The sequence below is a fragment of the Silene latifolia genome, chromosome 7 (assembly GCF_048544455.1).
Source record: "Silene latifolia isolate original U9 population chromosome 7, ASM4854445v1, whole genome shotgun sequence".
In the NCBI taxonomy this organism is placed as follows: Eukaryota; Viridiplantae; Streptophyta; class Magnoliopsida; order Caryophyllales; family Caryophyllaceae; genus Silene; species Silene latifolia.
This window is the reverse complement of record NC_133532.1, coordinates 31,471,018-31,485,192: the sequence shown is the minus strand read 5'-3', so window position 1 is coordinate 31,485,192 and position 14,175 is coordinate 31,471,018.

Genomic DNA, 14,175 nt, shown 5'->3' with positions numbered 1-14,175 from the left:
CGGTTGGCGAATAGAAGTAATGACCACGTGTTCCTTTAGGATAACCTATAAAGTATGTCTTGACCGATCGCGGGCCGAGCTTATCTTCATGTCTCCACTTGACATAAGCCTCGCAGCCCCAAACCCGTATAAAGGACAAGTTAGGGACCGTTCCCTTCCATAGTTCATATGGAGTCTTGTCAACAGCTTTAGATGGACTTCGGTTAAGTATTAGAGCAGCTGACAAAAGAGGATAACCCCACAACGAGTCAGGCAACACGGTGTGACTCATCATGGATCGAACCATATCAAGTAGTGTTCGATTTCTCCGTTCGGACACACCATTCAGGTGAGGTGTTCCGGTGGAGTTAATCGTAGGGCGATCCCACGGTCTTTAAGGTGTTGATCAAACTCGTGAGAAAGATACTCGCCACCACGATCCGAACGTAGTGTTTTTATCTTTCTACCAAGTAGGTTACTGCCCTATTTTGGTATTCTTTGAATTTCTCAAAGGATTCACTTTTGTGCTTCATTAAGTAGACATAGCCATATCTACTTAAATCATCCGTGAAAGTGATGAAATACCTATAGCCTTCTCGTGCGGTGATTGACATAGGACCACATACATCCGTGTGTATGAGCCCTAATAGGTCAGCAGCGCGCATTCCAACACCTTTGAAGGAAATACGAGTCATCTTACCGATGAGACATGATTCACACGTGCCAAATGATTGAAAATCAAAAGCCGAGATAGCTCCATTTTTAATGAGCTGTTTTACGCGTTCCCATTAATGTGTCCCATACAGCGGTGCCATAGATACGTTTGATCTTTGTCACCAACCTTTAACTTTTTATTCATTACGTGTAATATTTCGGTCGTCTGATCTAAAACATAAATTCCGTTCATGGAGACTGCCTTGCCATAAATCATATCGTGTAAAGAGAAAATGCAAGCATTATTTTCTATTACAAATGAAAAACCAAGTTTGTCAAGTGCGAAACCGAAATAATGTTTTTCGAAAGACTAGGAACATAATAGCAATCATATAATGACAACTCAAATCCGCTAGGAAGCTGGATCACATATGTCCCCTTTGAGATGGCAGCCACTCTTGCTCCATTCCCAACACGCAGGTCAACCTCACCCTTTACGAGAGGCTCGAGATTTCGGAGGCCCTGCACATGATTACGCAGATGAGAACCACAACCAGTATCTAGTACCCAAGTTCCGTAACTTGCATGGTTAATCTCAATCATATGAATAAAAGTAGAAGAAGAAGACATACCAACCGGTTTAACGCGACCCGCTTTTATGTCCTCATGATAAACAGGACATGTCCGCCTCCAATGCCCGATCTTGTGGCGGTGATGGCATTCCATGTTTTCGGTTTTGCTCTTTGTCGCGCCTGATGAGTTGCTCGACTCACCAGGCCCACTCTTACCCGGGACCCGACTTCTTAAACTTCGGTTTACCTACTGCTAGGTTTGCCTGAGCTTTGCCCTTACCTTTCCCTTTGTTTGACATAACGAGAACATCCTTTTCATGATCCCACTGAGCTTCATGTCCTTCTCGGTGCATACGAGAAGGGAGTGCAATTCATGGGGAGTTTTCTTCAAATCATTCATATAGTAATTCGCTCTAAATTGCGAATAACCATCGTGGAGTGAGTGAAGTATGCGGTCGATCACAATGTTCTCGCTGATCTTACAATCAAAGGTCTCCAACTTCTCGACATTCTCAATCATGCTGAGAATGTGTGGGCTAACTGGTTGGCCCTTCTCGAGTCTCGCATCAAAGAAGCGAGTGGTATGCTCATAGGTCACGATTCTCGGTGCTTTCGAGAATTCCTTAGTGAGCGTGGTGAAAATCTTGTTCGCACCATGGGCTATGAAGCGTTTCCGCAAATTGGATTCCATTGCAAAAATGAGTACGTTTTTAATCGCACCCGCTTCCATACGAAATCATTAAACTTGGTGATTTCAAAGACTCTAGCCGTGGGACACTGGGTTTGCGGGAGGGGCTCTAATAGATATTTGAGCTTCCGTCGGCAGCGGCGACATTCCGTAATGCCGCCTCCCGGTCTCCGGTTGGATCCATCATTCTTCGATCTAGTAGACTGATTCATCTGATTCATGAAGATCCGAAGCCGGGACTCACGGTCCAATGTGGCACTTGGCATTGGGTTATCAGTGAGAACCAGCCATTTGTTATTTGCGGTTAAAGAACGTGATCTACACTTTGAAAAAGAAAGGAAAAACAAAACGAAATAAGCAACTCATCGAGGTGATTTAAGTCTATTTTAAAATTCATTTTAACGTGTAGACTCAATGCACTTGCATAATTGATCTCCCTCAAGAATGATACAAGTGATCCCAAGACTCAATTTACGTAAATTGATAAGCCAACTGTTTAGCTAATTCTTCTGGAAGAACTCTTGGTCGATAGATTTCCGTAAATCCTATCTATAGTCCACCATCGTCACAGGATCGTACGAGTGACAATAGTGTTGAGATAAAATAGGTCAATCGGTTCCAACTTACCCGACGTAGAAGGGGTCATATTATGCCTACCGACGAAGAAGGGACTCATTGGAGTTTGACCTATAAAGACTATTCTCAATTTTTGTTTATACGAGGAAGATCCCATCAACTAAATTATAATTCATATTAAGTGAACGAATAACTAGCGTTTGCGTGAATGAACTAATTTGGGTGATGGCTTAAAATCGTGTGACATGCGAATGTCAAAGAAAACTAACTCGTGACCTCTATATGTGTCAGTTTTCATGCAATTATTAGGTGGTTTGGTTTTTAGGCGGAATATGATGCATACTATCGTTACAATAAAATAAATAAATGAATGCAATACGTAAATAAAATTTCCTAGTGTGGCCTATCCTAGTAAAAAGAACAATGAGAGATCAAAGCAGACCTCCTCCTAAACGATGCACCCAAGATAGTCCGAGATATGCCCTTGTGCTAGAGAGAATCCCCTAATTGCCTTGCAATATCGAGGGGATTGTTTTGTGAGTTTGTGTTGGATGAGAGATCCGGAATTCGGGAGGCACAATTCCCAAAACCCTAATAATTTTTAGCAAATGAATTGTTAGGTTAGACAAGAGGGAAAAACTCCCCTTTTGTCTATGCAAGCCTCGGCCAAACCGAGTGAGAGGAGAGAAATGGGCTTTTCATTTCCTCTTCACTTAAACTCGTGGTCCGGTCCATAATTCGCTAAGTGTATATGACGCGGTTTCATTATAAACTGTTATCGGTTATCGGAAATTAAGGCATCAACTAATAATACGGGTTAGTTGAATTATTAATACATGTCCGACAAAACAGTATTGTATAATTATATTCAATATACATTTAATTAAATATAAAACGCTTATATTCAATTTTACAAATTAATTGCTTAATTTGCCTTAGCCATTTTTATTTAATCCGTATTAAATAAAATATCTCAACATCACATATTAGACTAATTACTAGTCAAATAACTCAGACTAACTGGTTAGTCAATTTTGGCATCTACATGACTGTATTTTCATACCGTCACATCTCTCAAACGTATCCTATAGGTGTGACTTTTAGGGACCAGTTGATCACCGCCATCTGTATGAAAATAACGTCAAACTTATCTAGCAAGCCAACCGTTATTGATAAACGTGGATCAACTGATAATAATACCAAAAGTATGCCCTTTGATCCTTTTAGAGATTTATAAGTCCTTGCACTAACTGTTAAGGACACCAGCCCCAACACGTAAAACAAATCACCAGGGCTACTCGATCGAGTAACTAACGTACTCGATCGAGTGCCGCCTACTCGATCGAGTACCAAGGCTACTCGATCGAGTACTCTACGCAATTCTCAGCACTGTCCAGTTTTCGTAAAACGGTCATAACTTAGTCATTTCTTGCTCGTTTTAGGCGTGTGACCTATCGTTAGAACCGTAAAAGAACAAGCTATCACCTTCAATTGGAATCACATTAAAATAATTTATACATCTCAAGTTATAATAGTTTAAATACAACCTCTTTATAATCAAAAAACACAACTACTTGATTTTACTTCCAAACAACTTAAACGACAACAAGGTAAGCAAAAACAACCCAATACTCATAAAACCAGTAGTCCCAATCACATGTTACTATTTTCGAAATCAAAGCAACAACATTTATCATGCAATTAATTTATTTAACTTGCCAATCATGACTTACCCACATGCTTTTATTCTATCACTTTTCGTAAACAAAACATACTCATACATTACAAATCCTATTTCCATGTTACTAACACAACAATATTACAAATACACTTCGTCACCTAAACATATTCATAATCACAAAATTCATATTCTCATGCGATTGCCACTCCATCTTTTCCAATCAATTCATCCATTTCCACCAAATTACTCATCATTCTCATACACTTTTCTAACAATTCCAACCAACATTGTAAACCAACTATCATGCAACATGCTTTCAACCAACAACATACGAAATCACATCGTCACCAACTTTTCTACACATTCCCCATTATCCACATACGTACATCCACTGATTCATGTCACACCTCACTATATAGATACACAATTCACAAGATAAACACATAGCGATCCCGACTCATATCCCACGGTGACCGGTTCAAGATTGTAGGGCGAGTTCGCGACTTTAGGACGTCTCCCAAGTCTTTGCATTAGCTCCTACAACTTCTACCCCGGGTTCATTTTATTTGACTCGCTATATTCATTGGATTCATTGGTTACAAGTTTCAGGATCGTTGCTCTGATACCATTTTGTAACATCCCCATACTCCAAGTGCCTTACCAGGACCACTTAAGGCATGGAAGTACTACCATTTCGGTTTCCGGAGGCAATGATAATCATAAGACAATAACGAAACATACTTAAAAGTAAATAATGTTTAAAGTGATTACATGACAACTCCAAAACTGATAAAAAGAAATACAAGATTCTCATTGTAATACTCCATATTTATGAGTCTTTGGGTACTCTATCGAGTAGGCCTTACTCTGTCGAGTAAGGGTGAATTGCATTTTAAAATAGTTTCTGACCTGTTGGATACTCGAACGAGTAACTAGGATACTCGATCGAGTAAGAGGGCACTCGATCGAGTAGCTAAGGTACTCGATCGAGTAGCTCGGTTAGCGGGTGATAATTCGACGGGTTTTGTTAATAACACGGATTAATATATAAATCTTTCCGTCACTTTCATAATACACTTTTACAAACCTAATAACATTAAAAGGGAGATTCAAGTTACGTTCTTCGCATTCATCCGTGTTGTTGACAAATCCCGGAGCTTGAGAGGTCGGATTCCATCGTTCTTTATACCTTTGTGATCCTTGCGTCGAGGGTAAGATCTACATACCAATTTTATAGTATTTCGTCAAGTTTCGTTAAACCCTAATTTTGGGATTGGGGGTTTTGTTGTAGATAATGATTGGTAGTGATTATGTGTATGTATGATAGGAGAAGGATTTGTAGAAGAGGTTTTTTTATACAGCTGTTGAGACCGTCTGATTGTGTTCTTTGTTCCGGTAGGATTTCCTACTCAGTATTAGTCCCATAATGGGATGATTGTTGATGTGTTGAGATTGATTGTTTGATATAGTAATTGTATTGTGACGGTTGTGATTGTGATTGTGATTGTGGTTTCTGGTTCTCGAGGCGTGTCCTCGGCTGAGTGAGGTCACTTGCGGGAGTGGCTTCACGCCCTAGTTTCGCCTATCATGGGAACCCGCCACGAAGGGATGTGCACATTAATGGACAGGGTTATCGCTCATTATGAGGAGCGGGGATTTGGTGGGTACGGATGCGGTCCCCCATCGGCGGGGTGGTCCAAAGGGACGATCGGTGATTGAGATTGTTGGAATTGGTGTGGTTGTGTGTGTGACGGTTAAACTGTCTGTTTATCTTATTGTTGATATATATATTGAATTGTGTGATTAGTACTGACCCCGTTTAAATGTTTTAAAAACTGTGGTGATCCATTCGGGGGTGGTGAGCAGTTATTGAGCAGGTATGATATGACGCATATGGGATAACTGGGATGAGTCATCACGTGGCAGTTAGAAGTCTTCCGCTGTGTCAGAAGATGTTTTATAGCTTTGATAGTTTTAGTAGTAGACCGTCTGAGAATCTTGTATTTCTTTTATCAGTTTGGAATTGCTATGTAATCACTTTAAACATTATATACTTTTAAGTATGTTTCGTTATTGTCTTATGATTATCATTGCCTCGGGGAACCGAGATGGTGGCATCCTTATACCTGAGTGGTCCTGGTAAGGCACTTGGAGTATGGGGGTGTTACAAATGGTATCAGAGCGACGATCCTGAAACCTGTAACCAATAAATCTAATGAATATAGGGAGTCAATTAAAATGAACCCGAGGTAAAGGTTGTAGGAGCTAATGCAAAGGCTTGGGAGACGTCCTAAAGTCGCGAACTCGCCCTACAATTTTGAACCGGTCACCATGGGATATGAGTCGGGATCGCTATGTGTTTATCTTGTGAATTGTGTACCTATATGGTGATGTGTGGCATGAATCGGTGGACGTATGTATGTGGAGAATGAGGAATGTGTAGAAAAGATGGTGATAATGTGATTTCGTATGTTGTTGATTGAAAGCATGTTGCATGATAGTTGGTTTACAATGTTGGTTGGAATTGTTAGAAAAGTGTATGAGAATGATGAGTAATGTGTTGGAAATGGATGAATTGATTGGAAAAGATGGAGTAGCAATTGTATGAGAATATGAATTTTGTGATTATGAATATGTTTAGGTCACGAAGTGTATTTGTAATGTTGTTGTATTAGTAACATGGAAATAGGATTTGTAACGTATGTGAATGTTGTGTTACGAAAAGTGATAAAATTTAAAGTATGCGGTTAGTACATGACTAATGAGTTAAATAATATATGTGCATGATGGATGTTGTTGCTTGATTTTTGAAGATGGTAACATGAGATTAGCAATACTGGTTTTATGTGTACTGAGTCGTTTTGTCTACCTTGTTGTTGTTTAAGTCGTTTGGGAAGTAAAAATCAATAGTTGTGTTTTTCGTTTATAAAGAGGTTGTCTTTAAACTGTTATAACTTGAGATGCATAAATGATTTTGATGTGATTCTAATTGGAGGTGATAGCTTGTCCTTTTACGATTCTAACGATAGGTCACACGCCCAAAACGACCAAGAAATGAGTGAGTTATGACTGTTTCTGGAAAACCGGACAGTCTTGAGAATTGGGGTACTCGATCGAGTAGCCTTGGTACTCGATCGAGTAAGGGGAACTCGATCGAGTACGTTAGTTACTCGATCGAGTAGCCCTGGTGATTTGTTTTACGTGCTTCTGATCTTCACCTACTCGATCGAGTAAGTCACTTACTCGATCGAGTGGCTTGATACTCGATCTAGTGACCCTGTTTTTGGGTCATATGCTTATCTTTTGACATTCGTTGCATATTATGTTTAATTCAAAGTTGTTATTTTACTTCTTTATGCATTGTTTTACATGTACGTTGGTCTTGATAAGTATGTTACCCAATCTTATGGGGTGGTGAGTGGCACCTTATGGTGAGTATGAGTTTGGTGGGAGGAGATGAGCTATATGTGATTGTGCTGAGAAGTGGAAAAAGAAAAAGAATATTGATGAGTTGATTGAGGCATGGTGCAAGTTTTGGTGAGACGTGGTGAGTGATTTATTCGCGAAATTGAGTGATGTGAAAGTAAGTGAAAGTGGGTAAGGGATGATGTGGGTCTAAGGAACGTGAGAATGAAAAGATTGAAAGGAAGGTTTGGATAGTGGCAACTTGAGATGTGTAAAGAATTATGGAGTGAGATGGTTAGGAGTCGTGTGGGTCAAGAATATATGTAGTGAAAGTTCGTTTTAAAGGGGTTGAGAAGAGTGGTATATAGTGAACTTTATAGAGACATGTTGCGAGGTGGATTTGTAGACAGTGAGTGAGTTTGGGAGATTTGGTTTATTAAGAGGTGAAACTACGTATGATTTCTTTGGGCATTTAACGGCATGAAATAAAGTTGTTTAAACAGTGAACGTTGATTTTATGGATAGGTTAGTGACAAGTGTGAGCGATAGCATAATAAGAGAAGATCCATGGTAAGAAAGAGTGAGATGATATCGACATGAAATAATGGGATTTGAGCTTTGGCGGAATGAGAAGGTAACCGGAGCACTAAAGAATTAGATAGAAGTAATAAGGAGTTGAACTATTAAATGGTATTGTTGAGTATAAGGAGAAAAGAAGGATAAAAGTAAGTTGAGAAAAATGTTCACCGGAGTTATGTGACATAAAAGTAAGGAATCGTCGAGATGTATGATACTGTTAAGAGTAAGTAAGTTAATGGTTATATACAGAAGTGTCAGGACAACATGATTAATCATGAGTTTAGAGGAATTAAGGGAGTATGAAGTTGGTGGAGTATTTGCACGATACGAGATTTTTGGTGGAGAGTTAGATGATGATACAATTAAGGATAGTATTGGAAAGAATGTTGAGGTAATTTTGTTGATGGGTTTGATGTTTGTTGTTTGGGATGTTAACCAAAGATAGGAAAGAAATCGTGATGTTTAGAGATGGGTGTAAGAGGTTTGATGTCCGGACAGTGGTAGTGTTATGATTTGTGATTAGTGGTTAGGGTGATGATATATTAGAAAGGTAGCAATCCTAAAGAGGTTGATTTTGTAGAGACCAGATTGATATGTATGGTTGTGAGAGAGAGCATAGGATGTGGTTATATGAGGCGGTTGTTAGTAGTTGAGTATTAATGGTATGGTTATATTTGGCATGAGGTGATGGTTATGCGAATGAGAGAATGTGTTATGAGGGGGATACGAATTAAGCTCGGGTGAGAGGTAACTTTTATCTGGTGGTAACTTACGTGATCGGGATTGACCGTTGGTTGGATGTGATTACGGTCCGTGATATATAAATGTTTGTGTGAGGTTTTGACCTCACAAGACGCGGTATGGTGTGATTATCATAAAGTTGTTATTTGAATGTTCTGTAATGCATGTTGAGTACGCGAATCTAATTGAATGATATTCAAAAAGGTAATAATTTGAGTGATCTGGCATGACTGGCTATACTTGTATGTATTCATGATACATGTCAAACTGTGATATGGTAAGAGGATGATATTCACGAGGTTATTATCTGTTTAATTCATATATTATGTTGCTTGTAATTTAGTAAAGTGGATTTGAGTAAGTTTTTCTTGTTCGAGAAGTTATGTTGAGCCAGTACTTATGGGATTGTGTAAGTTGTGATGACTATCGATGTGGTAGTGGTGCCTCGGGTGGTGATCCGGGCACGATATTTAGTGTTGTGATGCGGGTATTTTCGCACCTGCGGTGTGGCTGGTGGCGGTGTTGTGATGCCGTCACCGGTTGTGGTGGAGTAGGCGGGATGTTTATGATTCGAGTTTCAAAGTACATACCAGATTATACATAGATTGTTGTTTTGTTTGATGTTGCTCCTGCGAGTTTCGGTTGGTGCGAGATAGACGATTGTCTTGTTTATTGATGTTTCTTACCGATTCGGTTTTGGTATGAGAGTAGAGTATGATATGAAGAGAGTTGTATATGTTTTCGTTGTTGTCATGGTATAGTGACATTCTTGATGGGACACGATCGTCGAAGTTGTTCTGATACTTTTGATCTTGTTTTAAGATGAGGCTTTAGACATAGTCATGGTAAGTGATCGGTGGAACATGTGTTGTATTGATCTGACGCTGCGGTGGTTCATAATCGATTTTGGGACAAAGGTGAGTGTAGGGTGTTGGGAAATAGTGTCATGTTAAGTTTTGTATGAGTTTTGCGGTAATAAAGAAAAGAACTTGAGGATCTAGTGTGAGTGTACGTAACAAGTGTGGATCGTGAGTTATGCTTTTGACGATAAGAGTTTTATGTAGTTTATATAGAGAGGTGTGTCATGTTGCGGTAATAGGGAACAAGTGAAGTTTTGGATTAAGTTAAGGATTTTGTGGTATAGGTTAGGTGGTGTGACGAGTGAAGTGAAGTATGAGAGTTGTTTAAGTAAGAGAGCCTTGGATATGTGCATGGCGAGTGTTTAGGTTCTAGGTGGTTATCTTTGACATGCGGTGGTGATGAGGATAAAGAAAAGATATATCTAGGATTTAGTATTAGTGAGTTACGAGGACGTAACGTTTATCTTAAGAGGAGTAGGATGCGATAAAAGAGATTTTGATGGTTGTACATATGGTAGTATATTTGGAAGTAGAGTGTTGGTGTAGCATAAGATATGGATTTGTATATGTTGTGGTTGATAGTGTTAAAAGGTCATGGACGTGCTTGTAGTAGTTCGATGTTAGGAATGCGAGAATACTTCGATAGTGTTGACAGTTGGATGATGAGGTTATGAGTGTGAGTAAACTTCGAGGACGAAGTTCCTTTTAAGGGTGGTAGAATGTAACATTCCGTTTGATGTTTATGTAGTTGGTTATGTATGGAGTTAGTGTCGGGAGAGTTTATGATGTAGTTGATACGACATCGTGAGCGAGGTGTGGAGGTAGGAATAGTTGGTAGAGTTGGTGTTAAGAGTTCATGGTTTCATGTTCTGTAAGTTGGGGTTTTGTTTTGAGTTCTTAGTAGCTTTGTTGCGTCTTGACCGAGTTAGTATGTTTGTTTTTATGTATGGGTTGAACTTCGGGGACGAAGTTCTTTTTAAGGAGGGAAGACTGTAATACTCCATATTTATGAGTCTTTGGGTACTCTATCGAGTAGGCCTTACTCTGTCGAGTAAGGGTGAATTGCGTTTTAAAATAGTTTCTGACCTGTTGGGTACTCGAACGAGTAACTAGGATACTCGATCGAGTAAGGGGGCACTCGATCGAGTAGCTAAGGTACTCGATCGAGTAGCTCGGTTAGCGGGTGATAATTCGACGGGTTTTGTTAATAACACGGATTAATATATAAATCTTTCCGTCACTTTCATAATACACTTTTACAAACCTAATAACATTAAAAGGGAGATTCAAGTTACGTTCTTCGCATTCATCCGTGTTGTTGACAAATCCCGGAGCTTGAGAGGTCGGATTCCATCGTTCTTTATACCTTTGTGATCCTTGCGTCGAGGGTAAGATCTACATACCAATTTTATAGTATTTCGTCAAGTTTCGTTAAACCCTAATTTTGGGATTGGGGGTTTTATTGTAGATAATGATTGGTAGTGATTATGTGTATGTATGATAGGAGAAGGATTTGTAGAAGAGGCTTTTTTATACAAATTGTTGAGACCGTCGATTGTGTTCTTTGTTCCAGGTAGGATTTCCTACTCAGTATTAGTCCCATAATGGGATGATTGTTGATGTGTTGAGATTGATTGTTTGATATAGTAATTGTATTGTGACGGTTGTGATTGTGATTGTGATTGTGGTCTCTGGTTCTCGAGGCGTGTCCTCGGGCCGAGTGAGGTCACTTGCGGGAGTGGCTTCACGCCCTAGTTTCGCCTTCCGTGGAACCCGCCACGGAAAAGGATGTGCACATTAATGGACAGGGTTATCGCTCATTATGAGGAGCGGGGATTTGGTGGGTACAGGCGCAGTCCCCCATCGCGGGGTCCAAATGGTCCGGTGGACGATCGGTGATTGAGATTGTTGGAATTGGTGTGGTTGTGTGTGTGTGACGGTTAAACTGTCTCATTTATCTTATTGTTGATATATATATTGAATTGTGTGATTAGTACGACCCGTTTAAATGTTTTAAAAGCGTGGTGATCCATTCGGGGTGGTGAGCGATTATTGAGCGAGTATGATATGACGCGTATGGGATAGTTGGGATGAGTCATCACGTGGCGGTTAGAAGTCTTCCGCCGTGTCGAAGATGTTTTATAGCTTTGATAATTTTAGCAGTAGACCGTCTGAGAATCTTGTATTTCTTTTATCAGTTTGGAATTGCTATGTAATCACTTTAAACATTATATACTTTTAAGTATGTTTCGTTATTGTCTTATGATTATCATTGCCTCGGGGAATCGAGATGGTGGCATCCTTATACCTGAGTGGTCCTGGTAAGGCACTTGGAGTATGGGGGTGTTACACTCATACGGTCTACTGCTAAAACTATCAAAGCTATAAAACATCGTCTGACACAGCGGAAGACTTCTAATCGCCACGTGATGACTCATCCCACTATCCCATACGCGTCATATCATACCTCGCTCAATAACGCTCACCACCCCCGAATGGATCACCACGCGTTTTAAAACATTTAAACGGAGTTAGTACTAATCACACAATTTATATAAACCAATCAACACAACAAACAACACAAATTCTCAAACAAATCACACACACAATCACACCCACTCCAATCAATCTCCGTCACCGATCGTCCACTGGACCAGCCCTGCCGCCAGTGGGGGACCGCAATCGTACCCACCAAATCCCCGCTCATCATACCGAGCGATAACCCTTCCCAATGTGTGCACATCCCCTCCCGTGGCGGGTTCCACGGAGGGCGAAACTAGGGCGTGAAGCCACTCCCGCAAGTGACTCCACTCAGCCGAGAACGCATCTCGAGAACCAGAGACAAACAATCACAACCATCAACAGCAATCAATCAACAACCGTCATAAAACCAATACGATGATAATCAGCAATTACAAAACACCAACAGTGCATTATGGGACTAATACTTGAGTAGGAAACCCTACCGAACAAAAGAACACAATCGACGGTCTCAACAAAATTGTATCAAAATTCCTCTTCTACGAATCCTCCTCCTAACATATAATCACATAATTACTAACAATCACAAAACTAACACAAATCCCCAATTCCCAAAATTAGGGTTTAACGAAACTTAATTAAATATAACAAATTCGATACGTAGATCTTACCCTCGACGCAAGGATCACAAAGATGTAAAGAACGATGAAATCCGACCTCTCAAGCTCCGGGATTTGTCAATAATGTGATTGATGCGAAGAACGTAGTTTGCTTTCTCTTTGAACGTAATTAGGTTTGATAAAATGTATTAAGGAAATGACGGAGTTGTTTATATATTCAATCGCATTATTAACAAAACCCGACAAATCATCACCCAGAAACCGCCACTCGATCGAGTAGGCGAGGTACTCAATCGAGTGCCCCCTTACTCGATCGAGTATCAAGGTTACTCGATCGAGTATCCAACAGGTCAGAAACTATTTTAAACTGCAAACCACCCTTACTCGACAGAGTAAGGCCCACTCGATAGAGTACCCAGAGACTCATAAAACCGTAGTATTACAGTCTCCTTTTTGCTAGTCTTCCAAAAATATGCGCATCTTCAATGGAGGGAAGAAGAGGACGTGTTGTCCTGTAACACAATCCGAGCGTCCAAGGGCCGGGACGAGCGGATTCTCCGGTGGCTGGACGAGCGGCCTTCAAGCTTGGACGAGCGTCCTGGGAAGCTGCTGGACGGGCGTCCAGAGTGGTGGGACGAGCGGATCCTGGCCCAGCCTTCCTTTTTCTTCTTTTCTTCTTTCTTCTTCCACAATTCTCCGGGATCTTGTCGGAGATGCAAGGATTTCTTTATCAATGCACATCTACTACAATATGTAAAAAGGCCTTCTAGTCTTGTCTTCACTTTGATGCTTGGTCATTGAATTTAATCAATTTAGCTCTATTTTGCCATGAAAATGCAAGGTTTGCACTCCTCTCCTACCAAGGAAACAAAACCTCAAAGAATACGCAAAAGAAAGGACTAAAGATAGTAAATGACCCAAATAAGCACTAAAAAGCATAGGAACGAGGCTAATTCGGGGACTAAATATGGTCAAGTATTGGTCACATCGGAACATTTGGAAAGGTATCCTCATATTTGAGGTGATCAAGTAAGGATAACTCTTATAGAGTAATGTATAACGTTTTTCTTTGAAGGGTGTAGCGGCAATGGTAGAGTTGAATATGTGGACTTTGTAACTAGGCTACTAGTGTCTTACATAAGAGTGATATATGAAAGATGTGAGTGATTATTTATATGTAGAGTTGTTAATGTAAATTTCGGCGACTAGTTGCATTGCGAATACACTAATAGTTATATTATTAGTCTTTGTATGTTCTAGTGTGAGATTGGTTGTCTGGGCATCATATGGTGGGATGATGTATTGGTAATAAATTGAAGTTTTTGAAATAGATCGATGA